This window comes from Staurois parvus, unplaced genomic scaffold (genome assembly GCF_062004578.1).
Source record: "Staurois parvus isolate SC_StPar_1 unplaced genomic scaffold, SC_StPar_1.0 ptg000162l, whole genome shotgun sequence".
In the NCBI taxonomy this organism is placed as follows: domain Eukaryota; kingdom Metazoa; phylum Chordata; class Amphibia; order Anura; family Ranidae; genus Staurois; species Staurois parvus.
In genome coordinates this window covers 6,779,708-6,796,855 of record NW_028317958.1, presented here as the reverse complement: position 1 = coordinate 6,796,855, position 17,148 = coordinate 6,779,708, and the positions used below count along the sequence as shown (strand labels likewise).

The following is a 17,148-nucleotide window of genomic DNA, read 5'->3' as shown; positions in this document are numbered from 1 at the left end:
ACAGCTCGTGAGGAGAGCCGGTAATCGGCATTGCTCGGAGGGGACATGTACACGGATCATCGGGGCCCTGATGATCAGTGTAGCCCCAGCAGTGCCACCTATCAGTGCCAGCTGTCAATGCTGAAACATGCCGCCTACCAGTGCATATCAGTGCCTATCTGAGCTGCCTTTCAGTGCCACCTATCAGTGGCCATCACTGCAGCCTCATTAGCGCACATCAGTGAAGGAGAAAAATCACTTATTTACAAAATTTTATAACAAAAACTAAGAAAAAACAGTGGTTTAGTGGTTTTTGGTTTAAGAAAAAACAAGAAACCCAGAGGTGATTAAATACCACCAAAATAAAGCTCTATCTGTCACAAAAAAATGATGAAAATTTCATATGGGTACAGCGTTGCATGACCGTGCAATTGTCATTCAAAGTGTGACAGCGCTGAAAGCTGGAAATTGGCCTGGGCAGGAAGGGGGTAGAAGTGCCCTGTAGGCTAGTGGTTAAAAACATTTTTTTCTACACTCACTGACCTTTTTATTAGGTACAGCTGTCCAATTGCTTTGTAACAGAAATTGCTAATCAGCCAATCGCATGGCATTCATTTAGGCATCTAGATGTGGTGAAGATGACGTACTGAAGTTCAAACTGAGCATCAGAATGGGGAAGAAGGAGGAATAAAGTGACTTTGAACGTGGCATGGTTGTTGGTGCCAGACGGGCTGCTCTAAGTATGTAAAAAACTGCTGATCTACTGGGATTTTCACGCACAACCATCGCTAGGGTTTACAGAGAATGGTCCAAAAAAATATCCATTGAGCTGCAGTTGTGTGGACAAAAATGCCTTGTTGATGTCAGAGGAGAATACGTAAACTGGTTTGAGATGATAGAAAGGCAACAGTAACTCAAATAACCACTCGTTACAACCAAGGTATGCAGAATATCATTTCTGAATGCAGAACACATAGAACCTTGCAGCAGATGGGTTACAGCAGTAGAAGGCAACAGCGAGTGCCACTTCTGTCAGCAAAGAACAGGAAAGAGGCTACAATTCACACAGGCTCATGAAAATTGAACATTGGAAGAACGTTGCCTGGTCTGATGAGTCTTGATTTCAGCTGTGACATTCAGATGGTAGGGTCAGAATTTGGCAAAAACAACATGAAAGCATGGATCCATCCTGCCTTGTATCAACAGTTCAGGCTGGTGGTTGTGTAATGGTGTGGGGGATATTTTTTTGCCACACTTTGGGCAACTTAGTACCAATTGAGCATTGTTTTTAGCGCCACGGCCTACCTGAATATTGTTTCTGACCATGTCCATCACTATGTCCAATGACTACAGTGTACCCATCTTCTGATGGCTACTTCCAGCAGGATAATGCCCCATGTCCAGGAGCGGACTGACCATTTGGAAACTCGGGCACTGCCCGAGGGCCCAGGGTCAGTAGGGGGCCCCGTGAGATGCCCCTGGTACATTTTTCATAGGCTTTTTTGAGTTCAGGCAAGGACACAGGGGCCCCATGATCCCCTATTGCCCGGGGGCCCCATGAGGTGTCAGTCTGCCCCTGCCCATGTCACAAAGCTCAAATCTCAAACTGGTTTCTTGAACATGACAATGAGTTCCCTGTACTCTAATGGCCTCCACAGTCACCAGATCTCAATCCAATAGAGCACCTTTGGGATGTGGAGGAACGGGAGATTCGCATCATGCATGTGCAGCCGACAAATCTGCAGCAACTGCATGATGCTATCATGTCAATATGGACCAAAATCTCTGCCAACACCTTGTTGAATCTATGCCATGAAGAATTAAGGCAATTCTGAAAGCAAAAGGGGCTCCAACCCAGTACTAGGAAGGTGAGTGTAGGTATACTTTCTAAATTCATATCTGTCAGGGTAGTCCTTGCTAAGTAAATATTCAGGTTCGTGAAAGTTCAGAAATTTTTTGCATATTTTTAAAGAGTGATCAGCAGATTCCAAAATATTTACTGTAAGCATCAGAGAAAACCAGAAGTAATCTGAAATGTTTGCCTGATGCAGACATAGTTATATACAGTATAACGTTGTGAATCTAATATTCACAGAACATTCACTACAGGTAAATCTTCCTGATGTCTGTTTTAAATGAAATCATGCACACGGCACCTGGGACATACACGTCATTGGTTGCATAAACATGTGAATGTGTATGGACATATGACCCTGGACGAAGACCGTACCGGTGTATAGCCATGTACTGCTGCATCCCGATCTCTATGGGCAGCTGAATGTTGCAGCTGCAGCTTCCACAAACGGAAATACACCCAATTTTGACACCATACAATCCCAGGTGCCAATGTGCATGAGGCCAGTGAAAGTGATTGATTCACCATCAGTGAATGGTTTGTGTAAGTTACATTACCTGCTTTATATATATATATGCCCTATAGTCTAATTTTTTTATTTAATTTTTTTTTATTTTTTCAGCACGATGACCTTCAGATTTTGCTAATGCACAACCAATAACGTGCCTCAACTAAACAGAACAGGACATAAACATAAAACAGCAGCTTATACATAACAGCAGGTGCGAATGGCACATCATCTGTTGCACAGCTCTGTTACAAATCCCCAGCAGCTGGAGAGCCCAATGGTACTTACATCTGCTGCAGTACTGGAATGTAATATGTCACCTCACCCCTAGTGTTGTATGAGAAGTTCCCAGTACCCATCTACAGCTGCCTGCATCAGGAAGAAATAAGTTCACATAAAAGGAGAGCGATCTTGAGCAGTAATGTATAGCTGTTTAAAAAATGTTTTTAAAGGAGAATAAATAGCTGAAGTTTAGATATGGATTTTTTTGCATAGTTAAATTGGTCCAGAGTGGACTAATGTAACTATGCTTACTTATTATCTGGCTGATTCCTGTGGAAGCGCACGACAGGAGAACACCTTGCATTTTCCTCATTGACTGCAAAGCATTCTCTGATTGGATGAGGTGGAGAGGCGGGGAGGTGATGTCATGATCCTCACCTCCTCCAATCAAAGAATGACTTGTACTCATTGATAAAAATACACCTTGCATTTTCCTCAATGACTGCAAAGCATTCTCTGATTGGATGAGGTGGAGAGGCGGGGTGGTGATGTCATGATCCTCACCTCCTCCAATCAAAGAATGACTTGTACTCATTGATAAAAATACACCTTGCATTTTCCTCAATGACTGCAAAGCATTCTCTGATTGGATGAGGTGGAGAGGCGAGGTGGTGATGTCATGATCCCCACCTCCTCCAAACAGAGAATGACTTGTATTCATTGAGCGAGCGAGCGGCCCCTTTGTTCGCTATGCAGCTTGGCATGGGACCCGAAAGATAGCGAAGATCACTATAGTGACGAGGGTCCTACAGTTCTCTGCTTCTACAGGGATCAGCCAGGTTGGACATGTGCATACTCATGTTTGCTAAAGCTGGACCAAATTGTAACTATTGAAAAAACAAACAAACCTGAATTCAGCTTAAAAAAAAACTGTGAGTTACCTTATATACAGTGCATTAAAAAAGTACTCATACCTCTTAAAATTTTCCATATTTTGTCATGTTACAATCAAAAACGTATAATCTGAATATGTTAATGAAGATTAATTATTAAAAAAAAAACCTTGGGGCCCCCCTTGCAGGTTTGTGGAGGTTTCACATGTGCAGTGGGATAACATTGAACTAAGTAGTGTGCACGTTGGCCGCTAGATGTTGATGACATCACTACTGTACATTACACGGACGTAGGTTGCACCAAAATGTTTTACAAACTGACAGCTGAAAGAAGATGAGCTTCAAGGAGACAAATTGTAATGTGAACCTGATATCTACGGTTTCCGTACTTTAGATTGTTATTGGATACACTACATTTAGGGCTTGTTCACACTTGACTACATTTTTAACTTTTAACAAACGCTCCTATAGCGTTAGTATGGGCGTTAATGAGCTTTAGTATGAGCAGTAGACTGGCATTAATGAGCTTTGGTATGGGCGTTAGACAGGTGTTAATGAGCTTTAGTATGGGTGGTAGACAGGTGTTAATGAGCTTTAGTATGAGCAGTAGACTGGCATTAATGAGCTTTGGTATGGGCGCTAGACAGGTGTTAATGAGCTTTAGTATGGGTGGTAGACAGGTGTTAATGAGCTTTAGTATGGGCTGTAGACAGGCGTTAATGAGCTTTAGTATGGGTGTTAGGCTACGTTCACACTAGCCTTGTGTGCAGGCGGCAGAGAGGCGTTTGGGAAGCGTTTTTACCGCTTCCCAAACGCCTCTGCCAATTCTGCACATTACAGCACATGGTGCTGTTCTAACGGGAGCGTTTGCGTCGCGTCGCGTTGCGTCGTGGCAAAACGGACGCCTCTGGACGAGTCAGGAGGCTTTGAAGCCTCCTATTCTCGTCTATGGTGCCGGCCGGGCGTTTGCGGTGCAGTTGCGACGCGGTTGCGGGGCGTTTGCGGAGCGGTAACACCACTCAAACTGCATTATAGGCGTTTGTGGGGCGTTATTAACGCTCGGCAAACACCTAGCAACCACCGCTAAACCGCGCATGCAGCGTTTGCGGAGCGTTTGCCGAGCGTTAAAAAACGCTCCGCAAACGCCGGACCAACGCTTGCCAAACGCTATAGGGGCGTTTGGCAAGCGTTGGCAAAACAGCCTAGTGTGAACGAGCCCTTAGACAGGCGTTAATGAGCTTTAGTATGGGCGTTAGACAGGCATTAATGAGCTTTAGTATGGGAGGTTAACAGGCGTTAATGAACTTTAGTATGGGCGTTAGACAGGTGTTAATGAGCTTTAGTATGAGCGGCAGACTGGCGTTAATGAGCTTTAGTATGTGCCTTAGACAGGCGTTAATGAGCTTTAGTATGTGCCTTAGACAGGCGTTAATGAGCTTTAGTATGTGCCTTAGACAGGCGTTAATGAGCATTAGTATGTGCCTTAGACTGGCGTTAATGAGCATTAGTATGGGCTGTAGACTGGCGTTAATGAGCTTTAGTATGGGAGGTAGACTGGCGTTAATGAGCTTTAGTATGGGCATTAGTATGGGCGTTAATGAGCTTTAGTATGGGTGTTAGACTTGCGTTTATGAGCTTTAGAATGGGTGGTAGACAGGGATTAATGAGCTTTAGTATGGGCGGTATTTAGCAGTTTATATTTACTAAAATAATTGCATTTCCATGTTGTGTGTACTGTGGGAGACCAGATATAGTGAATGCAGGGTCCTGGGTTTAGTAACACTTTAACCCCTTCACGCCGGAGCCTCCCGACCTTTAAGGGTTTCAGAAGCCTGGGGGCAGGGCGGGGTTTAGGGTCATGTGACCGCCCCAACACGCCGTCATGGCGGTCACATGATTGGGAAAAATCCTTTCCGTGAGTACCGGACATGTGTGCTGGGAGCACGCAGGGCACGCGCTCTCAGCACATATGTTCTTTTTTAATAGAACGCAAATGTGCTGCAGCTCAGCGTCTAGGCCCAGACGCCGGGAGGGCGCACATTTGCGCTTGGCTGGCTTGAAGAGGTTAAGTATAAAGTGGTTGTGAACCTCCTAAATGAAATATGAACAAAGTGTACTGTGTACTTGTATCAATTAAGAGCACAAAGGGGGAAATTCACAAAAACTGGGGAGTGCAAAATCTGGTGCAACTCTGCATTGAAACCAATCAGCTTCCAGGTTTCATTGCCAAAACTTAATTGAACAAGTTGAATTTTGAAGCCGATTGGCTACCATGCCAGGGGCGGACTGACAACTCATGGGGCCCCCGGGCAATAGGGGATCATGGGGCCCCTGTGTCCTTGCCCACACTCAAAAAAGCCTATAAAAAAGGTATCGGAGGCATTTCATGGGGCCCTCTACTGACCTCGGGCAGAGTCCGAGTGCTCAAATGGTCAGTCCGCCCCTGTACCATGCACAGCTGCACCAGATGTTGAGTGCACCAGTTTTAGGAAATCACCACCAAAAATGTTTTTCTCTCTGCTACTTGCTTCCTCTGCTATCTGCATGAGCCACTTGTAACAGGTTGTTCTGACAGCAAGAGAAAGAAGTTGAGAGTGGAGAGGGCTCAAGCACACAGCCTGTGATTGACAGCCATAAGTCTGTTCCTGTGTGCTGTGTGAAGGGCGGTTTGGCCTCTGAGCTCTGCAGTGTGTAACTTCAGCTCCCCACCCCCTGCTTCTTGAAAGCTCAGTCAAGATTTATAAATGCTTGACTTTGAATGGCTGTATTGAAGAGAAGATTGCAGATATATAGGTTCAACTTATGTAGGAGGATTTGATAAATGTATAACCGGAGAATAGTCACTTCATTGGGTGTATGAGAGAGTTCACAATCTCTTGTTTCCAAGTGTAATATTCTGCTGGGAGGTTTTCCCAAAAAGTGTCATGTGATGATGAAATGTAGGCATGTTTATTATGCAATAAAAGTCATTTTTGAACTTTTTTTCCTTGTTCAACCTTTTTGTTCTATTGTTTGAAGTTCTGAACCCTATACTTCATATAATCGTGTACAAGTAAATACTTGCTCTTGGAAATTTGCTCTGTACAGGATTATAAACCCCAATATAACTGAAAATCAGAACTACACTGTATCTGTGCACCAAAACCCTAAGCTGCTATATAATATTCAATTCAGACTCCCCCATCCATGTCTCCACGTGACCGTGTGAAGTTTTGCTTTACATATCTTTTTCATAGGGAAATAGTTATTACCAGTAGAAAGTAATTAAGAAAAAAAAAAACAGAAAACCATTACTACCACAATGTTCATATTTATTTCAGTCACAGCATAAGAGAAAACTTTGCAGGAACAATTTTTCATATGCTCAAGACCAGTGTTTCTCAACCTTTTTTCATTCAAGGCACCCTTTAAAATTATGGACAGTCCCAAAGCACCCTTTAAAATGTTGGAAAAAAAGTGTTTTTCAAAAATTTTGCAAATAATCTTTCTTCATAAATCTTTGCCAAAATGTATTCATCTATCTTTTTAGTAAAAAAAAACAACAAATTAGTTTATAACCAAAAACTATAATTTAAAAAAAAATGTTTTTTACATTTTTATTTTTTTTTATATTATTATTATTATTTATTATTATTTTTTAACATACTGTCACCCTAGCAGTACAGAGTCACCATAGAGACACTGTACTACTTGTGGGAGATGATGAAGATTTTTTTTTCTTTTTTTACATTGCTTTTACACCCATAAAGGCTGCAAAAGCAATCATGTACAGTATATTTCTCTCTGGCTGCATTCTTACAGCCATTGAGAAATACTGAGCGCTGTGATTGGTCACAGCTTGTCACATGGTACAAGGCTGTTGTGAATAGCCTTGTACCATGTGACCTCTGTGATCATTCACACATTTCACACGTAGTAAGCAATGATGTTAGGAAGTGACATCTAGTTTACTACTGCTCATGTGATCACTGATTGGCCAATCAGTGATCACATGATCAGTACCTCGCACAGAGGTCCTGTACAACAATTGGTGTTCTGCTGTGTCTTCCCAACACAGCAGGAACTGGATCGCGGTGTCGCACGCTCCCAGGGAGCACGCACAGGCAGTGAATGCGGGTGATGTTTAGAAATGTCAACCTGCTTCGGTAACGCTCTCTTCCGGCTGTTTTATAGACATGGGCCGGACTGGAAGTGGTTAAGCAATGAAGAATGACTGCCCCTTTAAAAACGGTACTTTTTTAAAAAACCTTTTTTCACTGATTCATGTCCCTCAGGGCAGTCCCCGGGTCCCCATACCCCTTTTATGGCCAATAACTTGCATACAAGCCTTCAAAATGGGCACTTTTGAATTTACAAGGTTGAGTCCCATAGACTTGTATTGAGTTGGAAGCAGGGGCGGACTGACCATTTGGAAACTCGGGCACTGCCCGAGGGCCCGGGGTCAGTAGGGGCCCCATGAGATGCCCCTGGTACCTTTTTCATAGGCTTTTTTGAGTTTGGGGAAGGACACAGGGGCCCCATGCTCCCCTATTGCCCGGTGGCCCCATGAATTGTCAGTCCGCCCCTGGTTGGAAGTTTGCGGTCGCACATTCATTAGGTTTGAATGTTCAACCACCAACCAAACACGGGGATTTTGGTCCCTCACTAGTCAGAACACTAGTAGAAAGGAAATGGGGGCAGAGATCCTGGTGACACTTTCCAGGGGTTTCCCCTCACTTCCTGTTTTGGCCATGGGACAGGAAGTGAGGGGAAATCTCCCCCGATGGCGGAAAATAACTGTTCTGGGCTTATCCCTTCCTGTATCCAGAATGAGAGAAGTACGTCTTCACCATAAATCCCTTATTTCTCTATCTCGGCAACACTTTGTACCAGAAACAAAACTTTTATGTCATCTTAAATGGGACAAAGTACTGAATAAAATGTATATTTCCTATCTGTAAGCACTGATGTCGGAGAACGTTTTTATATTTGCTTTTTGTCTGAGAATCTGAATAAAACATATAGATGATCAGCAGCAGGAAGCGGAGATGGTATTACTTCGCTGTCTCCATCGCAGAGGTGTGATAACGGCTCCGGCCTGTAGGGGGTGTAGAGGGCAGGAGGGGAGCTGCTTAGACAGGAATTGATGTAGAAGATACTGAGCGATCCTGGGGAAGCCTTGCAGCTGGCTGCGCTCCGCCTCCCATCCTGATCCACGCCCCCATTCTCCTGCTGCAGCTGCCACTCCGCACATGGCACCCCGCCCCTTTCTCTTCCCACTCCATGCCCTGCCTCTCTATGCTTTAATTCGACTGTTGCTCCTCCCCTCGTTCCATCAAGCACGCAGCTCCTCCCACCTGGCTGCCCGGCTCCGCTTTCTTTCGGGTCCTCGGCTCCGCCCCACCAGCTCTCCATCTGGTGCCCCCGCCCTCCTCAGCCGTCTGCCCCGCCCGGTTCTTCTTATCTATACGCTTGTCTCCTCTTTGTCCCGCCCTCAGCCCCTCCCCTTGTTTCCGGCTTCCCTCCTTCTCTGACTACAAGCCGGTGATCGGGGTGATGCGGCCGGCCAGAGCTCTGGAGCCGGGCATAGGAGCAGGTGAGGTGGGGGTGGGGGAGGACTGTCGGGCTGATCCATTCCTGGCTGCAGGGGGTGTGCAACATGCTGCTTCTCCATACTCACAGCTCTGTGATGCTCATCCTGCTGCTTCACCCCTCTGTCAGCTCATTGGTCTGTGCTGTCGGTATGACAAAGAGGAGCATGCTGCTGCCCTGCCGGGTGTAGGACTACAGATCCCAGCGATCCCTACAGATGTGTGACCTCCTGTACATCCTAGAGGGCTGAGGAAACCCAATTCATTGCTGTATGTCGTCCTCACATGGAGAGGATGGGACTGCCAAAGTGATGCTTCAGTTATGACCAACCAAGCATGCCTGTGTACTGCAGTGTGTCATAGACAGCATGTAGGACAGACCAACGAACAGACCTGCAGCACCTTTCATGACCCAGCGCAGCACAATGTATGGCAGTGCAGAACTGGGCGCTGTGACAGGTGTGTCTGTCCTTACCAGAGGGGGAGGGGCATTCAAAATGAAAGGCGTCTGAAGGCGCTGATCCATGTAAAGTGTGTCAAAGTGTCACGCAGGAACAAACCAAATCATATCCATGGACCCCCTAAAGTATGTACCCCTTTAGAAAAGCCAGGTACCCCCAGTCATGGATGACCTCATCTCCAATATCTCTGGACCACTGAATTCTATACATTGTGCTGTATATTACATACTATGGACCACTGCACTCGATTCTGAATCACTGTGCTGTATGCTGCATACTTTACATTGTGCTGTACATGACATACTCTGCACCACCGCACTCAATTCTGAATCATTGCATTCTCTACATTGTGCTGTACGCTGCATACTGTACATTGTGCTGTACATGACATACTCTGCACCACTGTTCTCGATTCTGAATCATTGCATTCTCTACATTGTGCTGTACATGACATACTCTGCACCACTGCTCTCGATTCTGAATCATTGCATTCTCTACATTATGCTGTGCGCTGCATACTGTACATTGTGCTGTACATGACATACTCTGGACCACTGCATTCTATTCTGAATCACTGCATTCTCTACATTGTGCTGTACACTGTGCTGTATATTACAAACTCTGGATCACTGCATTCTCTATGTTTTGCTGTACGCTGCATACTGTACATTGTGCTGTATATTACAAACTCTGGATCACTGCATTCTCTACATTGTGCTGTACACTGTGCTGTATATTACATACTCTGGACCACTGCATTCTCTACATTGTGCTGTATATTACATACTATGGACCACTGCACTCAATTCTGAATCATTGCATTCTCTACGTTGTGCTGTACACTGTGCTGTATATTACAAACTCTGGATCACTGCATTCTCTACATTTTGCTGTACGCTGCATACTGTACATTGTGCTGTACATTACATGCTCTGGACCACTGCACTCAATTCTGAATCATTGCATTCTTTACATTGTGCTGTATGCTGCATACTGTACATTGTGCTGTACATGACATACTCTGCACCACTGCATTCTATTCTGAATCACTGCATTCTCTACATTGTGCTGTATATTACATACTATGGACCACTGCACTTGATTCTGAATCACTGCATTCTCTACATTGTGCTGTACACTGTGCTGTATATTACAAACTCTGGATCACTGCATTCTGTACATTTTGCTGTACGCTGCATACTGTACATTGTGCTGTATATTACAAACTCTGGATCACTGCATTCTCTACATTGTGCTGTATATTACATACTCTGGACCACTGCATTCTCTACATTGTGCTGTATATTACATACTATGGACCACTGCACTCAATTCTGAATCACTGCATTCTCTACATTGTGCTGTACATTACATACTCTGGACCACTGCACTAGATTCTGAATCACTGCATTCTCTACATTGTGCTGTACATTACATACTCTGGACCACTGCACTCAATTCTGAATCATTGCATTCTTTACATTGTGGTCTACGCTGCATACTGTACATTGTGCTGTATATTACATACTCTGGACCACTGCATTCTCTACATTGTGCTGTATATTACATACTATGGACCACTGCACTTGATTCTGAATCACTGCATTCTCTACATTGTGCTGTACACTGTACATTGTGCTGTGTATTACAAACTCTGGATCACTGCATTCTCTACATTGTGCTGTACACTGTGCTGTATATTACATACTCTGGACCACTGCATTCTCTACATTGTGCTGTATATTACATACTATGGACCACTGCACTCAATTCTGTATCACTGCATTCTCTACATTGTGCTGTACACTGTACATTGTGCTGTATATTACAAACTCTGGATCAATGCATTCTCTACATTGTGCTGTACGCTGCATACTGTACATTGTGCTGTATATGACATGTTATGGATCACTGCATTCTGTACATTACATACTCTGGATCACAGAATTCGGTGCAGTGCACTGTATATTGCTCCCACTGACACCAGCGACGGGGCGCTATTGCTCCCAGTATTACAAAGCATAGGACACTGTTCCTCCACTGACACCATTGATGAGGTGCTTTTTCTCCCCCTATACCAAAGAAGCATCGTTTACTCCCACTGCTACCAGGACAATTTCTACTCCCACTGGACACAGTCTGACCCCCAAACAACTGAAGGACCGTAATCTGACCCTTTCTTTAGAAAGTTTGTAGACCCCCTGCTCTAGATCAGTGCATCTTGTACACACTGAACATTACATACTCTGGATCACTTCATGCTGTACAGTACATACTATGCATTTATCATGCTTTACATTGCATAATCTGGATCACTGAAGTCTGTAGATTATGCTGTATATGACATACTCTGGATTGCTGCATATTACATGCTCTTGTACACTGTGCTGTACATTACATACTCTGGATTGCTACATTCTGTACATTGTGCTGTATATGACATACTCTGGATTGCTGCATATTACATGCTCTAGGCCACTGCATCTTGTACACTGTGCTGTACATTACATACTCTGGATTGCTACATTCTGCTGTATATTACATACTCTGGACCAGTGCATTCTGTACATTACATACTCTGGATCACAGAATTTGGTACATTGTATTACCTGCTCTGGATCATTGCATGCTGTACATTACATACTCTGGATTGCTGCATTCTGTACATTGTGCTGTATACAGGGGCGGACTGACCATTTGGAAACGCGGGCACTGCCCGAGGGCCCGGGGTCAGTAGGGGGCCCCATGAGATGCCCCTGGTACCTTTTTTTCATAGGCTTTTTTGAGTTTGGGCAAGGACACAGGGGCCCCATGATCCCCTATTGCCCGGGGGCCCCATGAGTTGTCAGTCCGCTTCTGGCTGTATATTACATACTCTGGATCACATAATTTGGTACATTGTACTACATACTCTGGATTGCTACATTCTGATGTATATTACATACTCTGGATTGCTACATTGTGCTGTATATTACATGCTGTGGACCAGTGAATTCTGTACATTATATACTCTGGATCACATAATTTGGTTCAATGTATTACATACTCTGGATTCTTTACATACTTTTGACCACTGCACTCTATGTACATTGGGCTGTACATGACATCCTGCTTTGTATTTACCATACAGCAGACCGCTGTTCTCAGCCTGTTATATGTATTATTACAGGTACTTATATAGTGCAGTAAATGTACACAGCACTTTACCTTCACATCAGTCCCTGCCCGCAAGGAGCCTACAATCTATCATCCCTAACTCGCACTCACGCCAATTTAGACAGGAGCCAATTAACCTACCAGCATGTCTTTGAAGTGGGGGAGGAAACCCACACAGGCACAGGGAGAACATGCAAACTCTCTGCAGGTAGTGCTGAGGTTAGGATTCGAACTGATGACCCTAGTACTGCCAGGCAGCTGTGCTAACTACTAAGCCACTACTTTATGTAATATAGCCAGGACTGCTGAGCTGTACATGACATACTCTGGACCATGGCATGCTACCCTGTGCTTTACACTGCATACCCCAAACTGCCATACCATTAGTAACATATTTCAGGAATTCAGAGTTTCATCCTATGAAATAAATGCACACTTTGGTAGTCTGGATAACTAAATCTGCTGCAGTAAATCCTACTTGCTGTACATCAGTCCCCACATACATACAGTAACATGCTGCAATATGTCTGGTGTGAACAGAGCCGAACGTTGGCATCAGTAGAGCGGGTGGACAATGGGCTCCTTTATTCCACTGCAGTTTGTGTGTCTATGAAATCAATGATAAACACACACATCACCTCCATATCTTATCAAGGCTCTCATCTTAGAGCTGTGCTTCCAGCCCCCATCTCCACAGAGGGCCAGTCGGGGGAAGGATTTTAGAGTGAACATTGCAATCAATAAACTTGTGTAGAATGTAAAGTTGATGCAGCGCTAAAAGACTAAAGCCTAAATACAGTATATAACCAGATAGTAAATATGAGTAATAACATGACCCAAAACCACCTAGGGATAAACAGGAAACAATGGCCCTTAATAGACTAGTAACAGTGGTTAAGTGCAGAATAAGGTGTCCATAGTTCATACAGGGGTGTAAGTGAATCACAGCACACTTCAAAGAACGTGACCCCGGGCAGTCTTGCTGCAATGGCCTCTCACCTCCACTCTACGACCCTACAGGGCCATAAAGCGTAATGTAGATCACCACGGAATCCTCCAATTCAGGGACTCTTTAGATAAATTGGCATCACATAAACAGGGACAGAATTCCTCCAGGCCAGCAGGTGAATAGAAGAGACTCTCCTCCGATGTCACAACCGCTCATATGCTCATAAATGAGGAGATAAACACAATCCTCATAGTGTATTACCGCTTTATTTGAGTATAGGCAGCAAACAAAGAAAGAAGGTAACACACTTACATAACAAACGGCTTGTATGGAGATGCAATGCTGGGTGTACAGCAGGATCAAAAAGGTGCACCAAGATGGCGTCACGCCGGAAGTGCGTCACCACGCTATTGCCGTCGACGCGTTGCGTCACGTACCTCGTGACTTCATCAGGGTCCTGATGAAGTCACGAGGTAAGTGACGCAACGCGTCGACGGCAATAGCGTGGTGACGCACTTCCGGCGTGACGCCATCTTGGTGCACCTTTTTGATCCTGCTGTACACCCAGCATTGCATCTCCATACAAGCCGTTTGTTATGTAAGTGTGTTACCTTCTTTCTTTGTTTGCTGCCTATACTCAAATAAAGCGGTAATACACTATGAGGATTGTGTTTATCTCCTCATTTATGAGCATATGAGCGGTTGTGACATCGGAGGAGAGTCTCTTCTATTCACCTGCTGGCCTGGAGGAATTCTGTCCCTGTTTATGTGATGCCAATTTATCTAAAGAGTCCCTGAATTGGAGGATTCCGTGGTGATCTACATTACGCTTTATGGCCCTGTAGGGTCGTAGAGTGGAGGTGAGAGGCCATTGCAGCAAGACTGCCCGGGGTCACGTTCTTTGAAGTGTGCTGTGATTCACTTACACCCCTGTATGAACTATGGACACCTTATTCTGCACTTAACCACTGTTACTAGTCTATTAAGGGCCATTGTTTCCTGTTTATCCCTAGGTGGTTTTGGGTCATGTTATTACTCATATTTACTATCTGGTTATATACTGTATTTAGGCTTTAGTCTTTTAGCGCTGCATCAACTTTACATTCTATTCATATTGCCCTTGTTTGGTATGGGACAGATGCTGGCTGCTTTTTAGTTAGTTTTTTATTCACCACTTACCATAAGAGCGCAGGAGGATTTTTTATGTGATTTAATAAACTTGTGTGTTTTTTTTTTTTTTTTCTTTTTCAGTAACTTGTATACTCTATAACAGTGATGGCGAACCTTTTTGAGCCCGAGTGCCCAAACTGCAACCCAAAACCAACTTATTTCTTTCAAAGTGCCAACACTGCAATGAAACCTGAATATCGAGCTTTTGGTTTAGAAAAAACAACTCGTACAGTAGTGCAAACTAATTAACAGTACAGGGATGACCAGAGACTGCGGACACAGTACAGGGATGACCAGAGACTGCGGACACAGTACAGGAGATGACCAGAGACTGCGGACAGAGTACAGGAGATGACCAGTGACTGCGGACACAGTACAGGAGATGACCAGAGACTGCGGACACAGTACAGGGATGACCAGAGACTGCGGACACAGTACAGGAGATGACCAGAGACTGCGGACAGAGTACAGGAGATGACCAGAGACTGCGGACATACTACAGGAGATGACCAGAGACTGCGGACAGTACAGGGATGACCAGAGACTGCGGACAGTACAGGGATGACCAGAGACTGCGGACAGTACAGGGATGACCAGAGACTGCGGACAGTACAGGGATGACCAGAGACTGCGGACAGTACAGGGATGACCAGAGACTGCGGACACAGTACAGGGATGACCAGAGACTGCAAACACAGTACAGGAGATGACCAGAGACTGCGGACACAGTACAGGGATGACCAGAGACTGCGGACACAGTACAGGGATGACCAGAGACTGCGGACACAGTACAGGGATGACCAGAGACTGCGGACACAGTACAGGGATGACCAGAGACTGCGGACACAGTACAGGGATGACCAGAGACTGCGGACACAGTACAGGGATGACCAGAGACTGCGGACACAGTACAGGGATGACCAGAGACTGCGGACACAGTACAGGGATGACCAGAGACTGCGGACACAGTACAGGGATGACCAGAGACTGCGGACACAGTACAGGGATGACCAGAGACTGCAAACACAGTACAGGGATGACCAGAGACTGCGGACAGTACAGGGATGACCAGAGACTGCGGACAGTACAGGGATGACCAGAGACTGCAAACACAGTACAGGGATGACCAGAGACTGCGGACACAGTACAGGAGATGACCAGAGACTGCGGACACAGTACAGGAGATGACCAGAGACTGCGGACACAGTACAGGGATGACCAGAGACTGCGGACACAGTACAGGGATGACCAGAGACTGCGGACACAGTACAGGGATGACCAGAGACTGCGGACACAGTACAGGGATGACCAGAGACTGCGGACACAGTACAGGAGATGACCAGAGACTGCGAACAGTACAGGAGATGACCAGAGACTGCGGACACAGTACAGGAGATGACCAGAGACTGCGGACACAGTACAGGAGATGACCAGAGACTGCGGACACAGTACAGGAGATGACCAGAGACTGCGGACAGCACAGGGATGACCAGAGACTGCGGACAGCACAGGGATGACCAGAGACTGCGGACAGCACAGGGATGACCAGAGACTGCGGATAGTACAGAGATGACTGCTGACCTTTGGGGAGGGAGGGGGAGCGGGTACCTGAATTTGACAGGTACCCGCTCTTACTTCCGCAGAGTTTTTTTTTTATCTTACCTGTTCCTTTATCCAGCCGCGCGCTGTCTTCCCGGCTTCTGTAGTGTGGGCGCTTGTCGGACAGCCGGATGCCCAGTGCGCATGCGCGAGAAGCGCTGCGCTTTGTGATTGGTCCGGCGGCTTCTGGGATCTGTCATGTGTCCCAGGTACCGCCTTACCATTCACAAAGAGCACTGCTTCTTGTGCATGCGCACTTGGGACCCGGCTGTCACGCACACTACAGCCGGGAAGACAGCGTGCCGCTGGATTCTCCTGGCGTGCCCACAGATAAGGCTCGGCGTGCCGGCTGTGGCACGCGTGCCACGGGTTCGCCATCACTGCTCTATAAACACATTTCTAACAGTATAAGTTTTACAAAACAAAAAGAGTTCTTCAATTTATCATTTAAAAGCAATTCTTGAGCTCTAGTCCAGCGACTTTGTCTAGGCTGAGATGTCATCAATCTGCTGCAGGCAGGAGGAAGCATTTCCACAATCTCCTCTCCTTCAGTGATCGTATTGTAACTTTGTAGCAAGTCACATGGTAAGAGGTTGCAGCAGGGGCTGATCTGTGTCAGATATTTGTGAACACAGCCAAGAACTGCACAGGCACCAGAATTTACATGACTGTGCCCTCTCTGAGCTGTCATCTTAGTCCAGGAAGTAGATGGTGACCCTGGATGAACATGCATGGCCCTGTCCTGGAGAGGAAAGCAGATGAAGGCATGGGAGAGGAAAGAGATTA

General features: G+C 45.5%; 1 protein-coding gene across 1 annotated transcript in view; it reads left to right on the top strand.

Annotated features, from left to right (window-relative positions):
- The first annotated feature begins 8,914 nt into the window (after nucleotides 1–8,914).
- EOGT (EGF domain specific O-linked N-acetylglucosamine transferase) overlaps nucleotides 8,915–17,148 on the top strand; it is a 93,273-nt gene continuing 85,039 nt past the window's right edge. The window contains exon 1 of the mRNA XM_089676020.1: nucleotides 8,915–9,032. The gene's annotated coding sequence lies outside the window, so the exon portion shown is untranslated. The remainder of the gene's footprint in view (nucleotides 9,033–17,148) is intronic.